The 12,983-nt window shown below is 33.7% G+C and overlaps 1 protein-coding gene and 1 long non-coding RNA gene across 2 annotated transcripts in view; both read left to right on the top strand.

Moving 5' to 3' along the window:
* The window catches only part of Hr3 (nuclear hormone receptor 3 ROR-beta), a 123,744-nt gene that overhangs the window by 63,644 nt on the left and 47,117 nt on the right, over positions 1 to 12,983 (top strand). The gene's annotated exons all lie outside the window — the stretch shown is intronic.
* On the top strand, positions 5,794 to 7,616 carry LOC143200540 (uncharacterized). Its single transcript, XR_013006753.1, has 3 exons — positions 5,794 to 5,926; positions 6,107 to 6,152; positions 7,526 to 7,616. It is a non-coding gene; the product is annotated as an uncharacterized LOC143200540 (long non-coding RNA).

Raw genomic sequence — 12,983 nt, forward strand, 5'->3', positions numbered from 1 at the left:
AATGAAAATTATTCCATGCGCAACCCAAAATACAGACGCCATAACCTTGCCAGCCGACTGGTGCGTTTTCCCACGCTCTGGACCACGCGGGTTCATCGTGTGCAGTCCACTCCGATGACTGTCGATTGGACTTCGGAGTATGAGATGGAGGATATGATCCATTGTCACATATCGACGTAAAAACTCGGGTTTCTTACGTCTGATCATGTTCAAACACTGCTCCGAATGATCAACTCCTCGTTGTTTTTGGTCAAAAGTGAGCTCGCGCGACACCCACTTTACACACAGCTTCCTCATACCCAAATATTCGTGAATGATATGTCTTTGATGTTTTATACTTGTTTGACTTATACTAGTTGATATCTTTAGGTGTCTGCTATTTCATTCAATTTCAATTTACGGTCATTCTAAATCATTTTGTGGATTTTTTTAATGTTTTCGTTGGTAACAACCTCTTTTGGGCATCCGCTGCTTTCACCGCCTTGGGTGCTCCTTTCATCACCTCTAAACTTAGCATACCAATCCTTGATAGTTGATTTTCCTGGAGTAGTGTCCGAAAACTCGGCATCAAGCCAAATTTTTGCTTCAACTGTATTTTTTTCGCTTCAAAAAGCAATATTTTAACAACACACGAAATTCTTTTTATCCGTTTTTTTCACAATAGCAAAAGTTGCTTCACTCAAATTGCCATACTTCATAAACTAATGATCCGACAGCTCTCAAATTTATACACGCATTTTTTTGAGGGTTAGGGCTAACTAAAAAACATATGGATTTAATTCTAGTAGAGTCATCTATGTGTCAGGCCGGGGACATTTCAATTGACCTGTTACTAGTTTTGGTTTCTGATTGTTTTCAACCAAATGCATATTATTATGTGACTTAATTACATAATAAATTATATTTGGCTGTGATAGGATTTATTTCTTAAGTATAGCCTTATTGGCTATAAACAACTTAAGTTTAAATAGTCTTAAGGATTGATCATCTAGAATGATTTAAATTCTGTAGAGAATATTTTAATATTAATTTTTTTGACGTTATTACGCCCTAAGTAAGTTTCAGTGATTTAGCAAAATTGCATACTAATTATATTTTTACCTTCAATATAACGATCACATACTTAATCGTAAGCGTCCTCTTTGGTCTGGTAAATGTCTTTTACGTGTTTCCCTTGAACACATTCCTTTATCTATTTTCGTACGATATAAAATCGCTCTCCATCCACTCTTAACCAACTCCAAACAGAATGGAAATCGTTATTATGAAATCATGAGCAATTATCGAAATAGGTGTTAATTTTTCAGTCGAAGACATCAAGTTATTTCCATTTATGACCAAGTGCGCGTTGTAATTTGCCAACTATTTAATTGTAATCACCAAACGCAAGGTACCGTCGCTACAGCGGTCATTATGATGACCTTCCGCATGCTAACATTTAACGCCAGAAAATCGTATAACCTTAAGTGAATAAGGTTTTCTCTGCCTCTAACATATTAATTATTGGAAAATAAGTTACGCGTTGATTAATAGGACATTTTAGAGTATGTCGTAAATAACTTATTTTTCCAAATCCTATATCTATCGTTCATCTTAATTACTACAGGTTATAAGTAACTAACCTAACACCATGAACTGTAAAAAAGTTATAATATATTATCGTATACGAGGGTCAATATTTATATTTCAGGGATAGGAAAAACACAAATAGTTAAGCTGCGAATACATTTTTATTGTTTTTCAAAGTACTCGCCACGATGATCGATACACTTTTGCATACGCTTAAACCAATTTTGAAAGCATTTATTCCATTCCGAATGAGGTATCTTCAAAACATGATTTTCGAACACTTCAATAGCTTCTTCGGACGATGAAAATCGTTGGCCACGCAGTTTATTCTTCACGGATGAGAACAAAAAGAAGTCATTGGGTGTCAAATCAGGGCTGTACGGCGGATGACCCATCAATTCGATGTTTTGAGTGCTCAAATAGTATCTTGTTTGAGAGATCGCATTTATCATAATGAAGAACAATCCGGCGTGTCCTGTTTGTTTTCCTTATTTCACCGAAGACTTCTGACAAACAAATGGTTGTGTACCAATCAGAATTTACTGTCCTACAATCCTCTACAGACACTGTTGCAATATGACCAGTTTTCCTGAAAAACAGGCCACCATTTTCTTTCAAGTGTTTCGTGCGCGAACAACTTTTGTTGGATTTGATTCATCTTGGAACACCCATATAGTCGACTGCTGCTTACTTTCGGGCTCATACGAATATATTTATGATTCGTCACCTGTCACGATTTTATAAACCTCTTTCAAAGCACCGCGATTGAATTTCTTAAGCACATTTCTTTGCACCAATCGACATGAGCCTTTTTTGAGAGATTGTCAAATTGTATGGGATCCAACGCGAACATAACTTTCGCACAGCTGAATGTTCATGTAAAATCGCAAATATGCTGGTGGATCTAATACTTAGACATGCCTCAATCTCACAATAGATGTCATGACGATATTGCTTAATCATTTCGCACACAGCATCGGTGTTCTCTGGCACAACAGCCGATTTTGGACGATCTTTACGAAACTCATCGGACAGCGAACTACGACCACGATTGAATTCACTAAACCAGCGATACACGATGGTTTTTGATGGAGCTTCATCGTCAAAAGTCAAATTAAGTTAATTGATGCATTCTTGGTGTGATAATCCACGGCGAAAATCGTAAAAAATTATCGCACGAAAATGTTTACGATTCAGTTCCATTTTTTGCCGGGACGAAACTTTCAACTAAATATAAAATAAACAAATAATGTCCATGCGACAAAATGTTCTGAATACGTATATCGTCAAAAATGTCAAACTTTACGATGGAACCGTTAGACGGACTCCCATGACAACAGTGTTGTCAATTCCCGGAATATAAAGAGTTTCCCTTGTGATAAAGATTTGCGTGAAGGACACCCAATAGGCCTTTGAAACTATAGGCATTTCTATGGGAACGCCGAGGCAATTTTTAGGTAAATTGCCAGTTTTACGTTCGAATGATATTTTACAATGCAATATTTTATCATTTCATTGGCAAGGGTGGCTATTCGAATTAATGTCATAATTTTGACTCAACCAAAGGGGCTAAGGAAGATTGTGGAATCACTATTTCCACACCGAAGAAAGTTAGTATCTGAAAACAAACCAAGAAGGTTTTAGTACGATCTTTTGAGAAATGCTAAGGCAAATTTATTTATGAATTATGCCCAAACTGATAACCTAATTAATAAACTCAGATTACTGCTGTAGCGTAATGAACAAAATTAATGTAAAAATTCGTCAAGAAAGCTCCAGTTTACAGAAGGACAAGTATTTTTTTACATAGATGCTTACACTTAACTGTGAAAAATTAAAAATACCAATTGTTTCAACATTCAGCTCATTCATCAGATTTAGGTAACTTCTAGCTCCTCTCATACTTCCAAACTCTGCCAACATGGAAGTTTCTGCTTTATTATTGATTTAATACATTGATATTATTAAAAAAATCAGATAATTATTGATAAGGACAACCTGTGGTAAAATGTATTATTTATAAAACCCATTGCAGTAGAACTACTTGTTTTAATAAAATTATTAACTACTAAAGCATCATCAGCATTGGTGATTTTAACCCGAACTGTCATGTCGGCCTTGTAAAGAAATGGCCATATTTAAATACAACCTGTTTTAAAAGTGCTTCATTTCACAGATATTTATATTTGCAGGAAATATCAAAAAAGGAAGGACTTCAAAATGTTACTGAAAGATTTAAGTTTTAAGGGATAACAGCCAGAAAAGCTTGCAGTTAACAAAATCAATGAATAATAACCATCCGTTCAACTCAATAATTTTTCGTTCAATACTGTAACAAATTCATTAGGTGTGAACTAAATTCATTTCATTTTAATCCCAAATACTCACAGCTAGTAATGAAATAATAAAAAACGTATGAGACAAAACCAATTATATTTAAAATGGTATATCTTAAAACAAATGACTACGGCTGGACCAGTTTAAGTCCAATAAAATATGACCTAGAAGCCACAAATGAATGTTTACACTCTAAATTGAACGCATAAAAATGCTCCTAACTGCATTCATTTGATAAAGCCAAAATCAGTGGCCTGTAATTTTTTCTTTTGTTTTACAAAAATTTTGTAGTAATTTAATTTTTTTTAGTCTTTTAGATTTTTTTTTGTTTGTGACCAAATTTTACCCTCATAATAATGTTTAAAAACAACTCGGGAGAAGGAAATATATTATGCTTTAGGGGATGATTTTCCTGGTGGTGTCCTAAAGTAAAAATCGAATGTAGTATGGATGATTTCAAGTAGTGTGACATCGCAAGACAACTGTGCTAAAGACATTATTATTAGTATTATTTAATTTATACCTTTACTTTATTTTATTAGAAACTAACTAAGGACCAATGGGTCTTCCATGACAAATATCTAGTTTTAAGTTACTGTAGAAAAAAAACTGTAAGTTAGTCATCTGCAACGACTAGTATTAATATATTAATACATTTAAATAAAACGTAATTTGAACGTGGTTCTCTATTAATTTTATTCATATCCAATTGTTAAGTCTCTCTAATAATATTACAGCTTCATATAACCAATGCCAATTGTTTTTTTTTTGTTCCTTTTTTTGCTCGTTGTTCAGGATTGTTATAACTATTGAGAAATTGTGCAATAAAAGAGGCTGGCGAACGCCATTACTTATGGCACACCTCCCTATTGTTTAATATTCTTATTAAAATAAGTCAATATTCTAAATGAATTGTTTTCGAACGGTCATTTATTTACTCGTTAAATAACGGATACCCGAGAGGGGTGTTACGGGTTTTTCGGACAACTTTCGACAACAACAATGAGAATCTATTGTCAAACTTCTAAAGACTGAAAGGAAAAATTGTAATCGAGAAAAAGTAACTCTACACCGAACATAAGTAGGTCATGGAATTATAACGCGGATCTTCTGCTTAATCATGACCGTTTGGTGAAAATCGAAAATTGTTCATTCCTGCTTTCATTGTTTACGAAAATGTAGAATGCGAAAATGTATTTTAAGCTCTTCCCATCGCTGTAACAGTGGGGTATTTTATTTGTTTACGTGAATATAGCTGCACGCGCAGCAGAGGCGACTGCAAGTCGACAAGGCAACAACAGGAATTAACCTACAACGTTGCCAAATCGCCTCGAGAATTGTCCCTTTGTAATACAACATTCTTCAATCACTGCGTATGATTTTTTAAAGTTGTGTATAAGTTGTGTAAGCATAATCGAAAAAAATCATACATAATTTAAATTGTATCGTGACTCATTGTCAAAAAAATCCATAATCATTAATAAAATGTATTTTACAAAAAATTAATAAACAAAAATAGTAATTTCGTAAACGTTATTTTCATTAAATAAATAAATAATATCGAACAAAAAAAGCAATTCCGCTAAATAACACCTATAATCGATTGTACACGCTTTGGGAATATATAAAATACTTGAACCGACAGATGTTTTTCGTGTGCGATTATTCGTTCTCCAAACGATATACTTTCAAAGACGTTTAAAGCTAACGAAATGGGTAAATGAACAGTTGTTGGAAGGCGCATTCAGGGTCAACATATTTTTGTGGTGGCGAATGGGAAAAAGCTCTAAATCCGGCAACGTCGCCCGGCCAACATGCTGTAAGCAAACTTGGTGCAATGACCTAACTTGCTAGTCAGTCTCGGTGACCTACTTACGGAAATATTACGTGTGCTCGGTCTATCAACTTCAATTCAACGATGTCATGTTCGACGTATTTTATGGAATTGTGACACATTCGATCAGATGTGATTTTTCGCCAGTTCTAATTACTATAACGGTAATCGATTTACCAATTGTTAGTGAGTATTTGCTACACCAAAATTGATACAAACAAATCGACGTAACAATAAAAAAAATCAAATATCGAATACAAACATCACGACTTTACTTTGAACCAAACTAATTAAAACAACATTAAAACAAAATTAAAATCAGGACGAAATGGCGAAGGTGTATTTATAATTTTATTTTTGTTGTAGGTATGGTAGAACATCAATGAATCGTAACATAACCAATCGGAGTAGAGTAAGTAAACGCATAAACATTTGAAATGTATGGTTTACAGAGGAATGTTTGTGTCAAAAACTAGATTTAGAAAACATCTCTAGCTATTTTAAACTTGTAAATCTATTTATGTATATAAACAAAGAGTTCCCGGAATTTCAGATATATTATTATTACGCTTTACACTGTGGATTTATCGCAAAAAATTATACTCTCCCGTTCATTGAATGAATTGTAAAAATAAATTTAAATCCCGTAATTTATCAGTATATAAAATTTAAAAAATTAATAACGTTATAGATGTAGGATATTATTTTTACAGTTTTCTATTTGTAAAACTGATCGTTTTCTACTATTATCTAGTATAATTATACATTATAATAATTACATTTCGTTCTCTATTCATATTTTTAAAACTGTTTTATACGTCTTTTTTGTTACTTCTTTCTTAGAGACACTTGGAACATATTTTCATCTAGTAATGTTTAACTCTGATGTTTTTCTTTATATCAGAACACTAACGATAAGAAATATTTCGTTAAATATAGTATTCAGAAAGAATGTTCGGAGTTTGAACATATGACCATTGATCAAAATCATAGAGAGCGATCTAAAATTAAGAAACTAACATTGTCCGATGCGGGGTTGCAGCGGTATTAATAGCAGCATTCTGCTTGGGAAGTGGACACTCTTTTTACTACGGATTGATGATGATGATTTCGTAGTAATTTATTAGACATTTGTTTTGAAAAAAATATTACAAAACACTAACATTTTAATCCCACCAAACACTTTTTGTGATTTTGTTGATGTAATAGTACTTCGCTTCTTTTTCAATATTTTCTTTACCTTACACAAATTAACAAAAATATAAAGATTAGTTTTTGACCTATTTCCAACATTTCACATCACTTAATGTATATCAATAATTCTTTCTATAGCATCTTTTTTGATGATACTTTTTGAAATGATCTCTTAACATCTTGATATGTTGAAATAGACAGAATATATCACACAAGTGACAACTTTCAGCAGTGATAACTACAGCAATCTGTAGAATGGTTTGTTAGTCTATGGCATTAACTAAGCATCTAATGATCTATGATCTATCTGATGAAAATTCGGAGTATAAATATAAAAAAATGTTATATAACCTAATTTCACTTTATACAAACTCTAATCAACTACCAAAGCGTATCGAACACTTTTAGAAACTTATTAACCCTAATTGTCGATGTTGGTTTCTGTTATTTAAAAGTTCTAATTTTGATGTCAATTATAAAGAACGACCTGGAGAATGATCCAAAAGGATCGTGTATTTGGTGGGATCAGCAAGTTGTAGTATATTCTTAGGTGCTAAAATTGAATGAAACTATTAATGCAGATTGTTTCAGAAAACAAAACCCGGATATAACAAGTAACAAATCCCATCATCATTTTGCATAACAACAGGTTGCAAAAGCAAAGGAAGTTTGTGAAGGATACATAAATGTTGAAGAAGTGCGAAAATATATCGATGACTGAATCGCTACCAAACCAACATCGTTCTTTTGACACAATATATTGTTGCCAGAAAAATGAGATAGGAAATGATGAAAAATATTTTGATGAATGTACATTGTACCAATTTTTACGTCAAGTAAACTAATAATACTAAAGAACTATCAGAGAGTCCTTGCCGTTAACATTATTACACTATAGCCTAATATAACTTTCCTAAAAATATTGCTTTGTGTATTAATAATGCCATCAATTACAAATACCACTTTTATTAAAAGCCACAAATACTTTAAAACAATGTTCAATAAAGAAAGAAAAACAAAAACACATTTCTAAATTTCTCTTTTTTATAAACATGGTGTTGTGCTCAAAATCAACCGATCCCATGTGTATAATTAATGACATAATTCCGGTGATAATCTGATTTAAAATAATGCTAATTACACGGGACAGTCTGCGTATCGTGTAGAGTTAATGGGACATGATTGGCCAGCGATGGCCGAGAGAGGGCCTTCCGGCAAATCGTAACGTGTACGAGCGCCATAAAACAGGTGTGGAAATAGCGGAATAAGACGTAGCTTATAGTATGGAGCGATGCATTGACGTTGGAATGCGGCGGGTTGATAGCACGGACGCAGCCGCTGACACGAATTACCGAAGAGAACAGTTCGGAGTTTAGGTAAATCTCGCGATTGTCATATATTTACGGGTTCATCGGGTAAAACAAGCGATATCGGGAGCACAAGTCCCACAAATCGGGTAACGTAAATCAACGTCGCTCGTTCCGAGTGTATTATCGGGGAATAGGCTATATCACTATGTTTGACAAAACTACTTTATGACAATTCTACGTATTTTTTTTACCCGGAATAAAAGTCATTTCTGCAAAATAATGGATTTGAAAGAAAAATTTACGTTTGAAACGATATGATTTTGAAAGTGCCCTAAAACGCGCAAACCTGCCCGTGTTGTAGTTGTTTTGTCTCACTGGGCGGTATTTGTATAGGTACAGATCTTATTTATACGATATTTTAATAATTTTGTGTTATAATTATACATTCTAACGTGAGAGTCCCTAATGTAATTATACATCGGTAAAAAGTGCAAACTAGTTGTATACACTTCGTTCGAAGGTAGAAAAATAATTAATGTGTCAGGAAATATGCTTAAATCCGGCAAGACGCGGACCAGCCGGTATAGTTTAGACATCGGTAATTTATTCGCACCAATAAGACCATTCTGTTTTAACTCTTTACTGTTTTAAGTAATTTTAATTATGTCTAAACTTGTCACACGGTGCATTGTCTTGGTGAAGCAGCACTTTCTTTTTTTTCAAATGCGGCCGTTTTTCGGCGATTTCGTCCTTCAAACGGTCCAATAACGCTATGTAATAGTTGCTCTTGATGGTCCTTCCCTTTTCAAGGTAGTCAATGAAAATTATTCCATGCGCATCCCACAATACAGACGCGATAGCCTTGCCAGCCGACTGTTGCGTTTTCCCATGCTTTGGAGCGGGTTCACCGTGTGTGTCTACTCGAATGACTGTCGATTGGGCTTCGGAGTGAAATGATGGAGCCATGTTTCATCCATAGTCACATATCGACGCAAAAACTCGGGTTTGTTACGCTTGATCATCTTCAAACACTGCTCCGAATCATCAACTCGTCGTTGTTTTTGGTCAAAGGAAGGCTCGCGCGGCACCCACTTTGTACTGAACTTTCTCATACCCAAATATTCGTGAATGATATGATGTACACGTTCACTGGATATATTTAGAGTGTCTGTTATTTCATTAAATTTCAATTTACGGTCTTTCAAAATCATTTTGTGGATTTTTTAAATGCTTTCGTCGGTAACAATCTCTTTTGGGCGTCCACTGCGTTCACCGTCTTCGGTGCTCGTTTCACCACGTCTAAACTTAGCATACCAATCCTTGATGGTTGATTTTTCTGGGACAGTGTCCGGAAACTTGGCATCAAGCCAAGTTTTTGCTTCAACTGTATTTTTTCCCTTCAAAAAGCAATACTTTATCAACACGCGTAATTCCTTTTTATCTATTTTTTCACAATAACAAAAGTTGCTGCACTCAAAATGCTATAATTCACAGACTAATAATCCGACAGCTGTCAAATTAATACACGCATCTTTTGAGGGTTAGGGCTAACTAAAAACATATGGATTTAATTCTAGTAGCGCCGTCTATGTATCAGGCCGGGGTCTTTTCAATTGACCTGTTATATGCTAGTTTTTGGGAACCACAGTATGATTCAACAACTGATGTTCTAGAACAAACACTCATGTCTTCAATATTTTTCCTTATAAAAAATAAACAATGGTTATTCAACACACGAATTATTTTTTGATTCATTGTCTTAAAAATAATAAGTGTTTTCACTAAAACTACTGTATATTCTAATCTAATGGTTAGAATGACATGAAACTTACGTCATACATCGTTTTACTCTCCATATACCATGATGCTCTCTATGAGGTCAAAAAGCAACGGTTCTCTTAAGAAAAACATCATAACAATACAGTACCCACGGATTTTATTCACATATATCCTCATATATTCTACAATTTATGATAAATCTGAATATTGCATCACACTGTTGACATAAAAATAATTATAAATGTTTATCAGATTTATGGAGTTGACATTCATGCAATTTTGTGCAATTTTAAGCAGACAAACAGAACTCGAGACAAATATTTGTTTTTCTTCGAGGTTGGAGATCAAATAACAACTAAAATACGTATATGTCATATTTTCTATTGTACATTAATATTAATTGGTTCTATTCGCATATAATCGGTTATAATCAATTTAAAAGAAAACTACAAAGAGCTTGGAGGATGACACATGTGTTTTTTCTTGGTCAAAAACCTCTAAATTCTTTATAAAAATGTTCTGAGAAATCGTGCACGAAACACATTCTCCGTAAAAGACTTTCCGAGAAAATCATTTTTGAAGATCCATACGTAGTTAATAATTAAATAACAACATATAATTTAACTATATTTAGTTAGTTTTTGTAGAGTCGTACATTAATTTAAATCATATTTTATACAAATTGTCACATGTAATATGAGAATGTTGAAAAAAATACATAAACAGCTGTTTCGGTATTTTTTTTTACCTAATTCATCTGGACGCACGCCAAATACAATAAAAATAAAAGAAACACGTCTGGCATAATCTTAAAATGTTCATGTCCGACTGGGTAACACTGAAGTTTTCCATTCTTACAGCTAGATGATTATAATAAATTGACTGTTATCTTTGATGTTCAAAATAAATATTATATTAAGAAGATATTCATTTGAATTGATTTTGCTTATAACTCATTGTCGGTAAACATTTTATCATCGGAGTTTTTTTTGTAATATAAATAAAGTCCTACGACATCCTAAGAGCATACTTTTTTACATCTTACATTAGATTTGCTTAGTACAATATTAACTTATTATTATTATTCTATTGTACTTGCATCAATACACACGCAAGACGAGTGTGGAATAAATACATCAATTATATATTCTCCAAATTAAAAGTAAATTAGTCCAGTTAACCTGAAGTTACGAGATATACTACATAAGTTCGTGTGGTTTGGTGGTTTGCTTCAATATTCTGAATTCCTGCGCGTTATCCAGTAACTGTATTACCGATCCCCGATCTACTATAGTAAAACACATTTTTTTGTCAAAATTAGTTTTTTTTATTCAACATAATTTCCTTCAAGGGTAATACACTGATTATAGCGAAACTCCAACTTTACGATACCATTTTTTGTAGTACGATTTGTCCTTTGCTTCAAAATAGGTCTCATTTTCGGCGATCACCCCTTCATTTGACGAAAATTTCCTCCCAGCGAACATTCTTTTGAGATCTGTGAACAGAAAATAGTCGCTGGTGGTCAGATCAGGAGAATACGGTGGATGAGGAAGCAATTTGAAGCCCAATTCATGGGTTTTGCCATGGTTTTCACTGACTTGTGAAACGGTGTCTTGGTAAAGCAGCACTTTCTTTTTCTACAAATGCGGCCATTTTACGGCGATTTCGTCCTTCAAACGGTCCAATAACGCTATGTAATAGTAGCTGTTGATGGCCCTTCCTTTTTCAAGGTAGTCAATGAAAATTATTCATAACATTGCCACCCGACTGTTGCGTTTTCCCACGCTTTGGAGCGGGTTCATCCTGTGCAGTCCACTCGAATGACTGTCGATTGGAGACATGTTTCATCCATTGTCACATATCGACGCAAAAACTCGGGTTTATTACGTTTGATCATTTTCAAACACTGCTCCGAGTCATCAACTCATCGTTGTTTTTTCGTCAAAAGTGAGCTCGCGCGGCACCCATTTTGCACAGAGCTTTCTCGCACCCAAATATTCGTGAATGAAATTGATATACACGTTCAGTTGATATCTTTAGAATGTCTGCTATTTCATTCAATTTCAATTTACGGTCATTCAAAATCATTTTGTGGATTTTTTAAATGTTTTCCGGTAACAACCTCTTTTGGGCATCCACTGCGTTCACCGTCTTCGGTGCTCATTTCACCACGTTTAAACTTAACATACCAATCCTTGATAGCTGATTAGTCCAAATAGTTTTTACATTTAGCTGATAAGTCAGTCTCTTTGGTCTTAAGTTAAGTGTTCAAGTAGCAGAAGTATCTTCCGACAAACCAATTCAGTTCTTTGATTTTGAGACTTTTTTGTTTGATTTTCACTACTTTTTGAGAGAGTAAAAGAATAAATTATTCTTTTACTCTCTCTGCTTTTTGTCTAACGTAATGTTAAGGGCGTAAATAATTAATTTAATTTTATTATATGGATGAAGTATTGTCTTTTGATTTCAATACTTGACTGAATGGATATACTGAATGGAAATTATAGTAAATTATAGATATTATGGCATTCTAAAATGAAATGTAACAATGTTTTCGTAGATTCTCTACTTTCAGTCCTATATTTTAAAAGTTGCGTCCTCTGTTTTTTCTTACTGCTGTAAAATATCAAGTACTCTAGTGAAACATTATCAATATGTTACCTGTCTTCTCTATCGATTTATCATGTCCAAATTTTCAATAAAAGTGATAATATGCAACACACGAGTGTACTTGAAATGACTATTATATACCTCAACTTACAAACAATATAAGACTAGCATCCTCATGTAACATGTTTTTCCACGGAAGAATTTTATCTGAAGAAGAATAAAGAAGAGCCAAAAATTAACGGGAGGTAAATCTGTCGACTACGTCGAATATTGAAGCAATTCACGTTTAAATTCGTTCATTTTAGAGACAAATCTTACTCAGGTCCTTTTTTTCACGAATTTTTCTA

The sequence above is a fragment of the Rhynchophorus ferrugineus genome, unplaced genomic scaffold, assembly GCF_030347505.1.
Source record: "Rhynchophorus ferrugineus isolate W39M unplaced genomic scaffold, kcgeb_rfMv2 rfM8, whole genome shotgun sequence".
Classification (NCBI taxonomy): Eukaryota; Metazoa; Arthropoda; class Insecta; order Coleoptera; family Curculionidae; genus Rhynchophorus; species Rhynchophorus ferrugineus.